At 43.7% G+C, this 16,276-nt stretch overlaps 1 protein-coding gene across 3 annotated transcripts in view; it reads left to right on the top strand.

Annotated features, from left to right (window-relative positions):
* Positions 1 to 16,276, top strand: part of PKHD1 (PKHD1 ciliary IPT domain containing fibrocystin/polyductin) — a 1,284,809-nt gene that overhangs the window by 673,856 nt on the left and 594,677 nt on the right. The gene's annotated exons all lie outside the window — the stretch shown is intronic.

Genomic DNA, 16,276 nt, shown 5'->3' with positions numbered 1-16,276 from the left:
GTTGGTTTCTATCTGAATTGGTTGCCCTCTTATATGCTCTCCTGATAACCTTCTTAGGATATCCCCTTTCAAGAAATATTTTCTGAAAATATCAGCTTGATGAAGGAACTTGGCCTGCTCTGAACAGATTCTCCAAATCCTGAAAAATTGACTTGTGGGTAATCCTACCTTGAATTGACATGGATGGTGACTATCAAATCTGAGATAGTTGTTCCTATCCGTTGGCTTTCTGTAGAGAGTTGTGGTAATGCCATTCATATCTTTTTGTATCTGTATGTCAAGAAATGATAATCTTGAGCGATCATAGGTTAAGGTAAATTTTAGATGAGAATTGCCTTGATTGAGCCATTGGTGAAAAATTAATAATTGTTCTTCTGTGTGTGTCCAGATAAAAAAGATGCCATCAATGTATCGTGACCATAAATTAACATATTGAAAAAGTGTTGACTGGTATACATGTCATGTATAGATATGGATGAGCATTTGGATGATCTGAAAAATGAAAAATGTAACAAGTAAGTTGATTTTTAGCTTAGTTTGGTGATGCCAAACAGAATGGACTCTGTCCCTGAAGAAATCTGAATCCTATTTGACTTATTCAGTTTTGTCCCATTAAAGTCTGTAGGGAAAGCAAATCCAGACAGAGTTGACCTAATTGGGGATGGGATAAGGAAGGATCAGGATCAATCATATTTCAGCTCTTTGCAACCAACCACTCCCAGCTGGCAGTTGCTTGGATTGACCTCATCTTTTTTTTTTTTTGGCTGAAAGTGGAAGTAAGAACACTTTGAGTAGCCAGTGACTATTTTCTTCACACTCATTCTTCTGTTGGATTTCAGAGAGAGAAGGCAATGATTTGAAGCTCCATGCTTCAGAGTTTTAGAGTTAAATAAATTATTAGCATATTTAGCTGCTCCTGATACTTGCTTTTTCTTGAACAAAACTGCACAGGAGGAAGGGTCGAGTGAGGATTCTCCCTTCTGAGCCCGCGCTCCCATTGGATCAGCGTTTCATCTTTGAATGTGCTGTCCCCATCCCAAGTCAGTGGGCTTTGAGCTCCATTTGGTGAGACAGAGAAAGGTGCCCTGCCGACACCCACTGAGCCTCCAAGATATTTGCTCTGCTGCCTGTAACTGTTCAGAGGGGTCTCAGATTGATGATCTCATTGCAGCTACCCATATGGAGGGATATTTCAGCTGGAAATGGGATAAGTTCTTTGTTGCCTCTGTGACTTAGTTATGCTGGAAAGTTTGGCAATACTGTTGGTGACTCTACCTCAGCATTTCCATCAGAGGGGAGTTTGTTGGCCATTGTTGCTGTACCTGAAGATGAGCGCGTTCCTCCTCAAGCCCTTACAATGAATGTTAAACACTCTGTCACAGTCATTTAGTGATCATTCCTTGCGGCTAAATATTGTTTCCCAGAGGTTGGGCACGGTTACCCAGGACCATCAGAGAATACTTTAGAAACCAGCCCATTTAATACTTAGGAAGTATTTTATCAAAGTTTTTAAGATGCCTGCAGATTCCTGCTCTTGATAGAGTTTTCTTTCTTCCTTATAAACTGAGTCCTAGCAAGAGTGTTTAATTTATATTGTTGAAATAATATCATTTCAGTATTATGTCTCTCTTGTGGTCACTGTGCAAAGGCTTATCTTTGTATGTACTGAAAAACAATGATTAGGATAAAAGCTTTAGATTTAGAGGAGAAATAAGTTTTTTTCTAGCAGTCACTGACACTGTTCCCTAACCATGCTATTCACAGCAGGAGAAACTGTAATCTCTCTGTCAGAGAGTTACAGTGTAACTGTATATCAGCAGGATAAGACTGTAATTTTCTTCTTGAACAAGCAGTTAGCATGCGTCTGTAATAAAAAAAAAAAATATATATATATAGAGAGAGAGAGAGACAGAGTTTCTCTTGCAGAGTGGCCAGTGTCTAACTATGATGGGGGCAGCTTGCTTTCTTTATGTAAAAAGATTCAATGACACTACATCACTGTATTAATTCTTCAGTGAGTGACTGACTCGTGCTCTACATAGTCAGCAAGCATCAGCAGTTCACTGTGCTCTGTAAGGTCTGCTCTCTGGGTGTGTCCACATTAGCATGTTATATTGATTGTAACACTAAAAGCCTCTACCCGCTAGTGATCTATTTCAATAAATTCCATATCACTGGCATTGAGGTAAAGGTTGCATTGGAGATGAAGAAGAAAGGCTATTCTTGCTCCAGAGACACCTAAGGAAAGCACAAGTAGCAGTGGCTATCATGAGAGGCATAGGATGAGGATCAGGAGACCTCTTAATGAAGTTGAGAAGGGATTTTTTTTTTTTTTTTAAGAGGGAGAAACTAGACAGAGATGCAGGGCTGGTTGAGAAGCTGGCATCTGCTCCCATCTCCACTATTAGTATGGTACAGGGGGAGACAAAAGCAGCCACATTGCAGAGAGGCAGCAGCAGTAAGGATACACTACATGAGCCCCAGTGAAAGCCAGCACAGTGCTCCCTGTTCTGCTCTGACAAGTGCCTAAGGCAGATCTTTGCAGAAGCTAATGATTCAGAGGAATAATTTTAGGGATTTGAAGACTTAGAAGAAGGAGATATTGAAAAAGCTAGTTGCTGAGGATGGAGTGTTTGCAGAACTAGTACTAACATGAGCAACTAGTACTAACATGAGCAGCAGCTGGTGGATATCATAGCTGCAGAAGCAGTGAGCAAGCTTGCTGGAGCCAAGATCATTCCCTAGAAGAATCAGGCAGTCAATAGCATGAGAAATGCCCCTGGCCAATAACTTCCTGATGTGCCCTCAACCCCAGTCCTAGCAGTAGCAGCAGCTGCACCTGGATCCAGAGAAGAGATCTCACAAGACATCAGAGGTGTGGAGGCACTTTACAGTTATAGGGGGTTCAGCCTTTTTCAGAATGCAATCACTGTCAAAACGTCATCAGTATAGGGAAAGTAGTGGACCATTATTCAAATAGTGCTATACTCCATCATTTGAAAAAACAACACCTATTAGTATTGAGTTCTCGAGAAGTCAGGGCTAGTCTGAAGACCCCCATTCTCCACTCAAAGGAGCAGGAAAGCTAAAGCAAAGGGGGAAACTCACATCCCTAGCTGACCCCCCATGTCTTACCGCAGAGACATAGTGGGCCAATAGCCCCCATCCCATTTTAATGGCAAGCTATCATGGAGCAGATGAGATGGTATTCTGTATCACTCTCCCAGATCAAGAGGCAGGCAGCATCAAAGATGGTGACACAGACAATTGGAGAACTGATTACACAGGACAACCAGTCTGTGCAGCTGGTTGAGAGCGTGGGATTTGAGTGGCTGCTGCACATCTTATTATCAAATTACAAGACTCAATTCAGGAAAGGAGAGGATCCCTACTCCTACAATGCTGTGCTCTGATGCAGGCACAGCTGTCAAGGCAGAGGGGAGTAGCATCCATTTTGAGAGTGGCATATGGACAGCCAGAATGCTACACATACAACTACCTCTCCCTGATAGAACATTGATGGTAGTTTGCTGAGGCAGGGGCAAGCAGCAATTTGTAGTGGAGGACACCATCAAGACACAGGTGGTTGATGAGAACCATATCTTGGCTCGCATCTTAGCAGCTATAAGAGAGATGAGCTTTAACTGATAGGTAGGTCATAAACCCATAACAGTTACGGTTTTAATGTTGTTACAGATGGTAGAAGCAACATGATGAAGGCAGTGGATAATCGGGTCTACCAAGAGATCCAATGCTTTGTACACTCTCTACATCTAGTAGTAAGGGAGGCCCTGGGGCTGGGGAGCAAGGAAGGCAGTATCTGTGTCCTGTGGGACCTGCTAGAGAAGTGCAGGAAAATAGTGGGTCATTGAAACCAGAGTGTGAAGGCCAGACTGCAGCTCTGTGACAATCAGGAATCAGTTGGGACACCTGTGCACCAGCTTATTCAGGATGTAGGCACCAGGTGAAATTCCATCTATCTTATGATGCAGAGGTTAGTGGAACAACATACATATCTTCATGACTGTCTGTGGATGCCAGGGTCAGTGTGGATCAGGAATAGTTAAACTGGACACAGATGGTACAAGTTCAGAATTCCTTCAAGGATGCCATGGAGGAAATGAGTTCAACAACTGCCATCCTGGGTGAGCTCATCCTCATAATCAATATTCTAGAGAAGTTCAGGAACAGAAACTGGTATCAGAGGTGTTAGTGCTTGTAGTCTCCTTGCTGCAACAAGTGGAAAGTTTTTTCAAACACTTCACATCGATGAATACTTACCTAAGACTCAACCTGCAGGGGAAGAGGCTGGTATAGGTGAAGTCTAATCCTTGTCCCCGCCTGAGTGCGTCTGTCTACTATCAGCATGGGCTCAGCTGGTTTGCCTGCCAAGCTGCACCTATCACACCACAGCCAAAGGACTCACACACCATGACAAATTGCTGAGGCAATGAGTTTGACCAACATACCCTGGGTTCAGACTATTCCTGGACTAGCCTACCGGGTTCAATAGCAGCAAGAATAATTAAATCAGAGAGAAGGCCTATGATAAGTCTAATTTTTATTACTGGAATACCACAGATCGGTCCAGAGTCCCACACTTTTGGGCGAGTCTGCTCGTTCTGGCAGTTGTGTACATAACAAAGCCTGGTTTGGCCTCTGTTGGAAACGGGATGCTGGGCTTGATGGACCCTTGCTCTGACCCAGCATGGCAATTTCTTAAAGAATTGTTGAGAGTTCAGTGATATTTTCCTTTTGTTATTGTTGGAAAGGGTTTTCCTTTGCAAAACTTCACCATCCTCCTGCTTGTTAAGGGGGTTTAGGTCGATTTAATTTTCTATGTATTCATCCTGAATTGGGTACAGGTCAATATTGAGGGACTATAGGTGGCACACTAGGTTACAGGGTAGTGTCAGTAGAGCTTTTACTCTATCTCCATCTGCTGGCAGGGATGCAAAACTCAGGAGTCTGGACTGATCTGTGGTATTCTAGGAACAAAATTTAGCAGGTAAGAATCAATTTCTTGTCTATGCTAAAAAGCTTACATTATATCTTGTGCATCACTGGATATATGGAGGGTGCTCCCTGAACAACAAACCTTCTTATTGTCATAATTATTTTGACCATACTATTGGTTTTGTCATTTCTGTCCATCACAGGGAGTCTAGCAAGCACATTTGATTTTTAAATGTGATTAAAATTAAAACAGAGACGGTTATTTGCTGCAAATCTTTGGCAGGCTACTTTGAGTAAATATTCTCACTTTGAGTTTCCTGATGCAGTTTAGTAGCCCAGGCTCAATCCTACTGCCACTGTATTAGTGAATATTGGTAGCCAAGTGAAAGGATTAACCCACAGATGATTGCAGTAGGATGATGTCTCAATTCCCTAGCATGTTTAATAACAACAAAAAAAAAAGACATTTTATTGGTTATAAGAAGAACACTTATATGTTTTCTTTGTCCTGGAGGATAGATGTGGTTTTCTAGTGCTGAATTTCATTATTTGTGCTGCCTCAGGAGAGTTGTATTGAAATGCAAAATCTCAGGATACATGTATTGGATATATTATATGTCTTCAGCCTATGAATTTTACAGTTTTTCCATCCATTCTATCATTCCACTGCACCTTTTCCACAAAAGTAATTTTCTTATCACAATGAAAGGTTTTTCTTTTTTTTCTTTGGAACTTATTTAGGCTACACTGCTGATACTGGTTAATTTACTGGAATACAGATAACAGATCACAGTGGTAAAGATGTCACTGTTACAGCAAGTATAAGGTTATCCATTATTTATTAATATTTCTACATCTGGTGATATGCCTATGACAAATTTTACCACAAAAAAAACAAACAAAACCCTCCTAGAAAACAAGCATCAGAAAAAGAAACAAGAATAGATGAAAGACATGCCTAGAGAGAGACCATCATAATATGGAGCTATGTGCGTTCGCTAAATAGCTGTGCCATCCTAATCACAAGGAGTGCTTAGCATAAAACATGCTCAACGGCTTTTAATCATTCCTGATGCCATGATGTCATGAAATAACCCGAGATGTGGAGTATCTTCCAACTGTTTTCTTTCTCTGAATGAGAGGATTTGATTATTCCAGTTAAGACCCGACGTCCCTGAAGAAGAGTCGAAACGCTCAGCGTGTCAGGCTTTTTGGGCTTGTACCTGGAATATGCTGTGATCAGTCTGCTGTGTTGTAAAACTGGATTTGCTAAAAACATGGGATTATGTGAAGAAGCCAAACTTGCAGGTTTTACTCCACTTTGTTAATTGAAATTGGACTAAGATAAGTGAAAACATTTTTCTAATTTTAAATCATATTGGGCACATCATGCAGACACAATTTTGATAAAAATGAAAAAAAAAAAAAAATTCCAGATGAGACACGATTAAAAGATGTTGAGCATGTTTTATGCCAACCAATCTTTATGATTAGTATGGAACAGCTATTTAGTGAACGCACATAGCTCCATATTATGATGCCCTCTCTCTAGGCATGTCTTTCATCTATTAGTTCTACCGTGGGGTTTTTTTTATATCAAATTTTAAGTACCTAACTTGTATCACTTTGGGGCTGTAAATGAAAAGGTAAAATCGGCCTTGAATTCTCTCTTTTGAACAACAAATCATTATTTAGACTTCACAACTGAAAATGATATTTGGTGCATAGTAAAAGGAAAAAGAAGCACCACAAGTATCAAAAAATATAGGAAAATATCCTATCACAGCTGCAGACTTCTATAATTAATGAATCAATGCAACACACATGAGAGAAATTGTATCAACATTTTTAAAGGGACATTGATAGGAGGGAGGTCAGGTGTAGGATAGCCTTCAGAAAGACTAGTTGGAGAATCTTAAGCTAGCCCCCAGAGGAATCATAATCATGGATAAGTGGGTGGAGAGTCTTGGAATAATTTTTGGAGGTGTTGTCTTCTTACATCAAAGTGTGGGAGGCTCTGAAGGGGCTGTCAACTTTGATTGAGGGGTATGGGAGGTATCCCACATACTAAATTGCCCTTCCACTTTGGGATGCTTATTGCAGCTGATTGTGATACTCATTAGGGATGTGAATCGTGTCCTCGATCGTCTTAACGATCGATTTCGGCTGGGAGGGGGAGGGAATCGTATTGTTGCCGTTTGGGGGGGTAAAATATCGTGAAAAATCGTGAAAAATCGTGAAAAATCTAAAAATCTAAAAATCGCAAAAACCGGCACATTAAAACCCCCTAAAACCCACCCCCGACCCTTTAAATTAAATCCCCCACCCTCCCGAACCCCCCCCAAATGAGTTAAATAACCTGCGGGTCCAGCGGCGGTCCGGAACGGCAGCGGTCCGGAACGGGCTCCTGCTCCTGAATCTTGTTGTCTTCAGCCGGCGCCATTTTCCAAAATGGCGCCGAAAAATGGCGGCGGCCATAGACGAACACGATTGGACGGCAGGAGGTCCTTCCGGACCCCCGCTGGACTTTTGGCAAGTCTCGTGGGGGTCAGGAGGCCCCCCCAAGCTGGCCAAAAGTTCCTGGAGGTCCAGTGGGGGTCAGGGAGCGATTTCCCGCCGCGAATCGTTTTCGTACGGAAAATGGCGCCGGCAGGAGATCGACTGCAGGAGGTCGTTCAGCGAGGGTTCCGGCGCCTCGCTGAACGACCTCCTGCAGTCAATCTCCTGCCGGCGCCATTTTCCGTACGAAAACGATTTGCGGCGGGAAATCGCTCCCTGACCCCCGCTGGACCTCCAGGAACTTTTGGCCAGCTTGTGGGGGGCCTCCTGACCCCCACGAGACTTGCCAAAAGTCCAGCGGGGGTCCGGAAGGACCTCCTGCCGTCCAATCGTGTTCGTCTATGGCCGCCGCCATTTTTCGGCGCCATTTTGGAAAATGGCGCCAGCTGAAGACAACAAGATTCAGGAGCAAGAGCCCGTTCCGGACCGCTGCCGTTCCGGACCGCCGCTGGACCCGCAGGTTATTTAACTCATTTGGGGGGGGTTCGGGAGGGTGGGGGATTTAATTTAAAGGGTCGGGGGTGGGTTTTAGGGGGTTTTAGTGTGCCGGCTCACGATTCTAACGATTTATAACGATAAATCGTTAGAATCTCTATTGTATTGTGTTCCATAACGGTTTAAGACGATATTAAAATTATCGGACGATAATTTTAATCGTCCTAAAACGATTCACATCCCTAATACTCATAGCATGCACATGGTAAGAAACATAAGAAATGCTATACTAGGTCAGACCAAAGCTCTGTCATGCCCAGCATCCGCTCTGATAGTGGCCAATCCAGGTCATAAGTACCCAGCAGGATCCCAAAGAATAGACCCAATCTTTCTTTTTCATAACCAGGGATAAGCAGTGGCTTTCTCAGGTAGGGATGTGCAGAGCAAAAATTTATGTTCATAAGTCCATAAGTCGAAAGGGGGGGTCAATTTCGGTCAATATAGACATATGGAGAATTCCATAAGTTGAGTCTATGTCCATACATGCAAATAAAAATTTAAACCCCCCTCACCCTCCTTAATCCCCCCCCCCCAAGACTTACCAAAACTCCCTGGTAGTCCAGCTGGGAGTCAGGACGCCATTTCTGAACTCCTTTGCGAGGAGCACGTGACGTTGTCGTCACGTGATTCCCCGCGCGTTCGCTCCGGGACCCTCGTTGCACCCAAAAGGAACTTTTGGGTGCAACGAGGGTCCCGGAGCGAACGTGCGGGGAATCACGTGACGCCGCGTCACTTCGACGTGACGCCAACGTCACGTGCTCCTCGCAAAGGAGTTCAGAAATGGCGTCCTGACTCCCCGCTGGACATAGCTATGTTGAATAAGCTGGAAATCCGATCGTTTACGCCTTATCACTTTTTTAAGTTAAAAAACAAAAATAAGTTGTGTTTTACATTTAAGTTCAAAACGAATGCACACCCCTATTCTCAGGTCTACATGACTAATAAGTGGTGTAACCCCTCCTTAGTGTATGAGTCGAGTATGGAGGGGGGCATAAAGTTATTTGTAAGTTCTTTGGGTCAGGGACCCTGGCTAACCTTTTCTTCTCTTCCCATCCCAAGGTATAGGTCCTTTGCACTAGGGATGGAAAGGAGTCCTCTCCAGTCCCAGGAGGGGGTGGCTGGATTGTTTAGCTGATTTTCCTTCACTGTACTGTGAGCTGCACATTGTTTGCCAAACAAACCTTTGCAACAGGTCTCCTCGCTACTCGAGTACTCATTGCTGCTAGAGATTCGTCTCTACTATTCATTCCCGACCTTCGTTGTTCCTGGTTCCAGTTCTCTATTTATTTATTTATTTAAAAATATTTCTATACCGTCTTTTCAAACTAGTTTGATCAAGACGGTTTACATATTTCGATTATATAGAGCCAATTAACCAAAGAAAAAATAAAAAGTAAAAATAAAATAAAATAAAACATCAAATTTAAAAAATGTAGATAAGACATAGAAAGAATAAAAATACAATATATTGTCATAATCCCTACTCATAAAATAAATATACTAATTTTTTAACAAAAATAGTCAAAGATAGAAAGGAAATAGTAAATCTAAAAATATAACTCATATAAACCATATTCCTTTGCCTATGCTTTGTATTGATTGCCCAGACTTCGACTTCGCTTCGCCTGACTATGCTCACAGCCTATCTCCAGACCCAGACCTCCGCTTCACCTGACTAGGCTACAGCCTATCTCCAGACCCAGACCTCTGCTACGCCTGACTACACCAGTTCCTCAGTTGCTGGAGGATAAGAAGCAATTGCAGTGCCTCTTTGGTATGAGGGTTCCAAGCAGTTTCATCCTTACAGAAGGCCAACCTTTCAAGGACCCGGCCTTTCGGTAGGTCTCAGTCCTTTCATCCCAGACAGCCCAAGAGAGGAGCAGGCTCAGGTGGCAGACCTTCCCGAGCTACCCAATGAAGGTTTTCCAACCTACCTTTGGGAACAAGAGACAGGGGGCTTGCTCTCTCTCTTTTATCAGAGGTGGGTTGAGATCACATCGAACCAGTGTATCCTAGAGGTGATACGAGTAAGATATGCACTGCAATTTTGCAGTATTCTTTGGGATGTGTTCATGGTATCCCCTTTCCACTCCCTGCAGAAGAAGCAGGCAGTGGAGTTTACGCTTCAAAGGCTCCTCAGGCTGAGTGCTGTGGTTCTGGTGCCCACGTCTCAAGAAAGTATGGGGCGATATTCCATTTATTTTGTTGTGCCCCAAAAGGAGGGTTCCTTTTGTCCCATCCTGAATCTCAAAAGGGTCAACCATAATTTGAAGGTGCTCATTTTCGTATGGAAACATAATGCTCCATGATAATGGCAGTGCAGTCGGGGATTTCTGACCTCCCTGAATCTGTCCAAGGCTTACCGTCATATTTCCTTTCATTTGGAACACCAACATTTTCTATGTTTTGCGATGTTGGGGCACCATTATCAGTTTTGGGTGCTGCCCTTTGGTCTAGCATTACCCCCAGAACATTTTCCAAGGTTATGGTGGTATTAGTAAAGGGCTTGCGAAGGACTGGGAACCTGGTGCACCCATACTTGGACGATTGGCTGATTCGAGCCATGTCTCAGGAAGAGAGTCGCCTGGTGACACACAAGGTGATCTCCTTGTTGCAGGAGCTCAGTTGGGTGGTGAACCTGGACAAGAGCAGTCTTTAGCCATCCCAGTGATTGGAGTATCTGGGGAGTATCAGTTCGACATGGGGCAGGACAAAGTTTTCCTGCTGAAAGTTTGCATTCAGAAATTGATGTCTCAGGTGTGTCAGTTGGTGAACAATATATGCCTGATGGTGTGGTCCTATGTACAGGTGCTCGGCTTGATGGCAGCAACCCTGGAAGTAGTGCCATGGGCAAGGGTCCAAATGCAGCCTCTTCAGCGCTCTCTACTGTCTCGTTGGAACCTGCAATCTCAGGACTATTCGATTCGGCTCTACTTACCGATGGAAATCTTCACTTACCTCTGGTGGTGGTTACAGATCTGTGATCCCTGAGCATAGATGCTCTTGTACTGGTCTGGTCAGAAGACATATTGCTTTATGCCTTTCCTCCGTGGCCATTGCTTGGCAGGATGATTCACAGAATCGAAGGCCATAGGGGACTAGTACTCTTGGTCGCTCTGGACTGGCCCAGGCATTCATGGTATGTAGATTTCCAAAGACTCCTGGTGGAGACCCCTCTTTGGCTTCCACCACACCTGGATCTATTATAACAGGGTCCAATTCTTCATGAGGATCCAACTCAGTTCTGTCTTATGGTTTGGTCCTTGAGAGGGCTCACCTGTTGAAGCATGAGTATTCTTCCATGGTGTTTTCCACCTTACTCCACACTCAAAGGTTCTCCACTTCCTTAGCCTGTGTGTGGGTTTGTAGAGTATTTGAGGTCTGGTGTGAGGAACGTGGTGTTCTTCCTCATTCAGTTAAGATTTTTTGCATCATGGGTTGAATAAAAGATTGGCCCTTAATTCCTTGAAGGTACAGGTTGCGGCTCTTGCCTATTTCAGGGGTACGGTGAATGGTGATTCTTTGTTGTCTCATCCTGATGTGGTCTGATTTTTGAAGGGAGTGAAACATCTTAGGCCTCCCTAGAGGTTGCCGGTTCCCTTGTGAAGTCTTAACTTGGTGCTAGATTTATTGGTAGGCTCTGAATTCTGATCACTCCATAGCCTTTCCTTGCGGTTGTTGACCTTGAAGACAGTGTTCCTGGTGGCTATATGTACTGTGCGTCAAATGTTTGAACTGCAGGTCTTGTTTTGCTGGGAGCTGTTCCTTCAGGTGATTCCAGGGGCATTACAGCTGCAAACTATTCTATCTTTCTTGCCCATTTCCTTGCTGTCCCTGGATAAGGTCAGTGATGTGGAGGAGTATCACTTCCTGCACTCCTTGGATATCAAGAGACATGTGGTATCTGGAGGTTTCTGAACCTTTCCAGAAGATGGATCACCTATTTGTTCTCCATGATGCAGTAAGCAGGGCAGTCCAGCTTCATGGGCTACCATAGCTCGCTGTATTAAGGAGTTGGTCACAGCCACATATGTGGATGCTGAGAAGCCATTGCCTACTCAGGTTTGGGCTCATTCCACTAGGGCTCAGGCAGTGTCATGGGCAGAGGTTAGATTGTTGTCGCTCGTCAATATTGGCTGAGCTACTACGTGATCCTCATTACACACTTTCCCCAGGTTTTATCATCTGGATGTGCAGGCCCAGAAGGAATAGCCTTTGCACATGCAGTGTTGACTGGACCAAGGGCAGCCTCCCATCCTGTTCGGGAGTAGCTTTGGTACATCTCACTGGTCCTGAGTCCATCTGTCTACACCCTAGGAAATGGAGAAATTACTTACCTGTTAATTTTGTTTTCCTTAGTGTAGACAGATGGACGCAGCTTCCTGCCCTCAGCTGTCACTTCAGTGTGTCAGTAGTCCTCCTATGAGGCTCTTGGGCCCAAGAGATTACTGATAAATGTTCATCCAGTCCCTAGATTGGGGTACCTACATTTTACGTGAGTTCAGTGTTTCTTGTGAGTTGAGTACATTTATGGTTGCCTGTTTTTACTCATGTTCTTAATCAAGTTTTTTGCTTGTCTGTCCACAGTTGCTTTTGAAGAGAATAATGGCAGGCTGTGGTCACTGCAGGAGTATATATCTACTGTGATATCATCTTGCTCCACCTCCATCTGCTGGCAGGGCAGCATAACCCACTGGTCCTGTGTCTGTCTGTCTATACTAAGGAAAACAAAATGATCAGGTAAGCAATTTTTTCATTACTGAATAAGACAGTTTTAGATGGTACAATAAATATGTTTCCAGCACCACAGTCTCTCTTCTCTTAATTACAATTTTTCCCTCTATCTGTGCGGGAATCTTTGAATGGGCAGGAGATTGTACCAAACTCCTGCATAAGTGAAGTGGAGGTCCTGATGGGTAGGGCAACTTTTAAACTGGGCAGGAAACCCCTTCCACAGATGGACAAAAATCCTGTCCTCACAGAGTAAACATTTTTCTCTTCCTAGGGTTTGAAGATTCCAATTTGGTGTCCTCTTTTTTTAAAATTCTTTATGATTTTTTTTTAATTTATACAAACAGGAAAGTTTACATCACATCTTAACTCTAATACTCTTAGAGAAAAGAACAAAGAAAAAAGAAAAGAAATTTAACAAACATATTTCTAAGTTTGTTTCAGTAAACTTATTTTCCTACTTATTTAAAATAAAGAAACAAAATGATCTCTGGAAAAAATGGAATATCATCTCAAAGGTATTCAGTAGACAAATAAAGAGGATATTATCAGCCTTTATATCTAATTGTACCTGAATGGGTTAAGTAATGCTAGCTTCTCCTCTACATTTATCTAGATAACTTTTCAATTGTAAAGGATCATAAAAGATGTAACTTTTTCCTTTATGTTGCAGCAAACATTTACAAGGATAACTAATATTTACCTGGGCACCTAATAATCTAACTTCTTGGCACATTCCCACAAAAGTTTCCTACGAATTTGTGTATCTTTCATAATCTCTGGGTAAATCCAGAGCTTTTGTCCATAATACAATTTTTTATGATTTTTTAGGAACAATCTTAAGACTAAGTCTCTATCTGCCGGATAAGTAAAAGATACTAATAAGGTTCCCCCATGTTCTAGCTGTTCTTCAGTTGGAGCTTCTAAAAAAGCAGTGAGATCTGTTTCCAGATTCAAATTAGGAATACCTGTTCTCATCTCACTTACATTTTTTAATGTTGGGGCAAACAGATTGGTGTCCTCTAATCTCTTTACAGTTCTTGTACTCACAGTTAGCAGTTTATCGCAGTCTCTGACTCTTCTCTGGATCCCTGGATTCAGGTTTTCTTACCCTGCTCTCCTGCAGGTAGGAAGGGTCAGCCAAAAATCTTCCTCTTGAATGGTTAGACTTAATAACCCTTTTTCCTCATCAAATATAACACTGGAGTTACTCCTTGCGGCAGGTCACCACTTTGGATGGGCAAGTCTTCCCTAGCCCTGGTCATCCTGAATACAGGATTCCCCATTCCCTGAATCTAGGAAAGGCCCAAGTGTCCAGCAAGGCGCCTACCTTGAAAAGGTCAAAATCCTAAAAACAACATGGAGGAGTATCCAAACTAGCTAAAGAATAGACTGGCAGGAACACCCTCCTGTTTGTGGTCAGGAATCCTAGGTTGGGTTAGCTTGTTCCTTCTGACTGGATCTGAAAAGCACAAAAAAGGTAAGCTCCTAACTCTCCAAAAATTATACAAGACTGCCTCCAAACTCTCAGGAGAGAGCTGTTATAAAGTAGGGATGTGAATCGTGTGATCGATCGTCTTAACGATCGATTTTGGCTGGGGGGGGGAGGGAAATCTGATCGTCATGGGTTTTTTTGGTAAAAAATCATAAAAAATCGTAAATCGGGGGAGGGCGGGAAAACCGGCATACCAAAACAACCCTAAAACCCACCCCGACCCTTTAAAACAAATCCCCCACCCTCCTGAAGTAGTGCCGGCGCCATTTTGCCCTCACTATGTCGACATAGTGAGGGCAAAAGTAGCGCTGGCGCCATTTTGAATATTGGCAATACGGCCTGCGTGCAGGAGGTCGCTCCCGGACCCCCGCTGGACTTTTGGCAAGTCTTGTGGGGGTCAGGAGGCCCCCCTAAGCTGGCCAAAAGTCCCTGGGTGTCCAGCGGGGGTCCAGGAGCGATCTCCTGCACTCGTGACGTCGGGTGACAGGAACCAAAATGGCGCTGGCGCTACCTTTGCCCTGTCATATGGTAAGGGCAAAGGGCCACCGGCGCCATTTCTATTAACGCAGCCGTGGCCCGAGAGCAGGAGATCGCGCCGGGAACACCCCCCCCCCCCACTGGACCCCAGGTAATTTAAAACATTTTGGGGGGCTTCGGGAGGGTGGGGGATTTGTTTTAAAGGGTCAGGGTGGGTTTTAGGGTTGTTTTGTGTGCCGGTTTTCCCGCCCTCCCCCTCCCCCGATTTACGATTTTTTGACGATAAATCAGGGGAATTGCTATTGTATCGCGGCTCTAACGATTTTTGACGATTTAAAATATATCTGACGATTGTTTTAAATCGTCAAAAAACGATTCACATCCCTATTATAAAGCCTTCCAGGGGAACAGCCATTCTCAGGCCCCTCAAAGGGAGGGAATGAATTTGAATGGGTCCTTACCCATTCATTAACCTCATCTCTCTAACACTTCCCTAGGCTTCCTGGTAGTCGAGGAATGGCTCTCGGTTACATTAGTGAGACTCACAGTGAAGATTTATTTATTTATTTATTTAGTTAGTTAGTACTTTTTTATAGCGACATTCATGATACAGATCATTAGAGATGTGAATCGTTTTCCATATCGTCTTAACGATAGAAATCGTGTGGCAGGGCAAGAAAATCGTGTTAGGCACGATTTTTTAGTTAAAAAATCGTTAAAAATCGTTTTTTTCCGATTAGTGCGCACTAACTCGAGTTAGTGCGCACTAACGGGAGTTAGTGCGCACTAACTGGGAGTTAGTGCGCACTAACTGAAAATGATACAATTTGACACTTTTCAGGTCAGTTAAGGTCAGTTTAGGAATGAATATGTATTCCTATTGGCTGCCCTCTTATTTATTCATGTTACCAAGCTTCCCACTGACAGTATATGGGGGATGGGAAATGGAAACAGTTGGTAGCTTGACAAAACAAGTAATGTGATCAGTTAATGTGACTAGAACTTGTGCCCTAACCCTGATACCAGGGGTATTGTGATCTTCCTGCACACAGTGCCCTATCCCTATTAATACCAGGAGTGTTGTGATCTTCCTGCACACAGTGCCCTAACCCTGGCACCAGGGGTGTTGTGATCTTCCTGCACACAGTGCCCTAACCCTGGCACCAGGGGTGTTGTGATCTTCCTGCACACAGTGCCCTATCCCTATTAATACCAGGAGTGTTGTGATCTTCCTGCACACAGTGCCCTAACCCTGGCACCAGGGGTGTTGTGATCTTCCTGCACACAGTGCCCTATCCCTATTAATACCAGGAGTGTTGTGATCTTCCTGCACACAGTGCCCTAACCCTGGCACCAGGGGTGTTGTGATCTTCCTGCACACAGTGCCCTATCCCTATTAATACCAGGAGTGTTGTGATCTTCCTGCACACAGTGCCCTATCCCTATTAATACCAGGAGTGTTTGTGATCTTCCTGCACACAGTGCCCTAACCCTGGCACCAGGGGTGTTGTGATCTTCCTGCACACAGTGCCCTATCCCTATTAATACCAGGAGTGTTGTGAT

The sequence above is a fragment of the Rhinatrema bivittatum genome, chromosome 3 (assembly GCF_901001135.1).
Source record: "Rhinatrema bivittatum chromosome 3, aRhiBiv1.1, whole genome shotgun sequence".
NCBI lineage: Eukaryota > Metazoa > Chordata > Amphibia > Gymnophiona > Rhinatrematidae > Rhinatrema > Rhinatrema bivittatum.
Note: the sequence above shows the minus strand (reverse complement) of the source record. Positions and strands in the feature narration are given on the sequence as shown.